Here is a 2,483-nt window from a genome sequence, read left to right as displayed (position 1 = left end):
CCCTGGAACCCCCCGGGTGGCACAGGGCTGGATGGGGCTTTCGTATAGCAGGGACGGTGCTGCCTCTCGCTTCGCTCGCTGTTCGCCGCTCGCCGCTCGCTCGCGCAGCCAAAAATGGCCAGTTTTGGCCCGTTTTGGCCAGTTTTTGGCCTGTTTTTGCGTTGCGCGGTGACCATCTTGAGCGGAGCAAAATGTCAGCCATCTCAGCACCCTGGAACCCCCCGGGTGGCACAGGGCTGGATGGGGCTTTCGTATAGCAGGGACGGTGATGCCTCTCGCTTCGCTCGCTGTCCGCCGCTCGCTGCTCGCTCGCGCAGCCAAAAATGGCCAGTTTTGGCCCGTTTTTGGGCCGTTTTGGCCTGTTTTTGGGCTGTTCTTGCGTCGCGCGGTGACCGTCGTGAGCGGAGCAAAATGTCAGCCATCTCAGCACCCTGGAACCCCCCGGGTGGCACAGGGCTGGATGGGGCTTTCGTATAGCAGGGACGGTGCTGCCTCTCGCTTCGCTCGCTGTCCGCCGCTCGCCGCTCGCTCGCGCAGCCAAAAATGGCCAGTTTTGTCCCGTTTTTGGGCCGTTTTGGCCTGTTTTTGGGCTGTTCTTGCGTCGCGCGGTGACCGTCGTGAGCGGAGCAAAATGTCAGCCATCTCAGCACCCTGGAACCCCCCGGGTGGCACAGGGCTGGATGGGGCTTTCGTATAGCAGGGACGGTGCTGCCTCTCGCTTCGCTCGCTGTCCGCCGCTCGCCGCTCGCTCGCGCAGCCAAAAATGGCCAGTTTTGGCCCGTTTTTGGGCCGTTTTGGCCAGTTTTTGGCCTGTTCTTGCGTCGCGCGGTGACCGTCGTGAGCGGAGCAAAATGTCAGCCATCTCAGCACCCTGGAACCCCCCGGGTGGCACAGGGCTGGATGGGGCTTTCGTATAGCAGGGACGGTGCTGCCTCTCGCTTCGCTCGCTGTTCGCCGCTCGCCGCTCGCTCGCGCAGCCAAAAATGGCCAGTTTTGGCCCGTTTTGGCCAGTTTTTGGCCTGTTTTTGCGTTGCGCGGTGACCATCTTGAGCGGAGCAAAATGTCAGCCATCTCAGCACCCTGGAACCCCCCGGGTGGCACAGGGCTGGATGGGGCTTTCGTATAGCAGGGACGGTGATGCCTCTCGCTTCGCTCGCTGTCCGCCGCTTCGCTGCTCGCTCACGCAGCCAAAAATGGCCAGTTTTGGCCCGTTTTTGGGCCGTTTTGGCCTGTTTTTGGCCTGTTCTTGCGTCGCGCGGTGACCGTCGTGAGCGGAGCAAAATGTCAGCCATCTCAGCACCCTGGAACCCCCCGGGTGGCACAGGGCTGGATGGGGCTTTCGTATAGCAGGGACGGTGCTGCCTCTCGCTTAGCTCGCTGTCCGCCGCTCGCCGCTCGCTCGCGCAGCCAAAAATGGCCAGTTTTGTCCCGTTTTTGGCCGTTTTGGCCTGTTTTTGGGCTGTTCTTGCGTCGCGCGGTGACCGTCGTGAGCGGAGCAAAATGTCAGCCATCTCAGCACCCTGGAACCCCCCGGGTGGCACAGGGCTGGATGGGGCTTTCGTATAGCAGGGATGGTGCTGCCTCTCGCTTCGCTCGTTGTCCGCCGCTCGCCGCTCGCCTCGCGCAGCCAAAAATGGCCAGTTTTGGCCCGTTTTTGGGCCGTTTTGGCCAGTTTTTGGCCTGTTCTTGCGTCGCGCGGTGACCGTCGTGAGCGGAGCAAAAATGTCAGCCATCTCAGCACCCTGGAACCCCCCGGGTGGCACAGGGCTGGATGGGGCTTTCGTATAGCAGGGACGGTGCTGCCTCTCGCTTCGCTCGCTGTCCGCCGCTCGCCGCTCGCTCGCGCAGCCAAAAATGGCCAGTTTTGGCCCGTTTTGGCCAGTTTTTGGCCTGTTTTTGCGTTGCGCGGTGACCATCTTGAGCGGAGCAAAATGTCAGCCATCTCAGCACCCTGGAACCCCCGGGTGGCACAGGGCTGGATGGGGCTTTCGTATAGCAGGGACGGTGATGCCTCTCGCTTCGCTCGCTGTCCGCCGCTCGCTGCTCGCTCGCGCAGCCAAAAATGGCCAGTTTTGGCCCGTTTTTGGGCCGTTTTGGCCTGTTTTTGGGCTGTTCTTGCGTCGCGCGGTGACCGTCGTGAGCGGAGCAAAAATGTCAGCCATCTCAGCACCCTGGAACCCCCCGGGTGGCACAGGGCTGGATGGGGCTTTCGTATAGCAGGGACGGTGCTGCCTCTCGCTTAGCTCGCTGTCCGCCGCTCTCCGCTCGCTCGCGCAGCCAAAAATGGCCAGTTTTGGCCCGTTTTTGGGCCGTTTTGGCCTGTTTTTGGGCTGTTCTTGCGTCGCGCGGTGACCGTCGTGAGCGGAGCAAAATGTCAGCCATCTCAGCACCCTGGAACCCCCCGGGTGGCACAGGGCTGGATGGGGCTTTCGTATAGCAGGGACGGTGCTGCCTCTCGCTTCGCTCGCTGTTCGCCGCTCGCT

Source organism: Musa acuminata, unplaced genomic scaffold, assembly GCF_036884655.1.
Source record: "Musa acuminata AAA Group cultivar baxijiao unplaced genomic scaffold, Cavendish_Baxijiao_AAA HiC_scaffold_322, whole genome shotgun sequence".
In the NCBI taxonomy this organism is placed as follows: Eukaryota; Viridiplantae; Streptophyta; class Magnoliopsida; order Zingiberales; family Musaceae; genus Musa; species Musa acuminata.
This window is presented reverse-complemented; position numbering follows the sequence as displayed.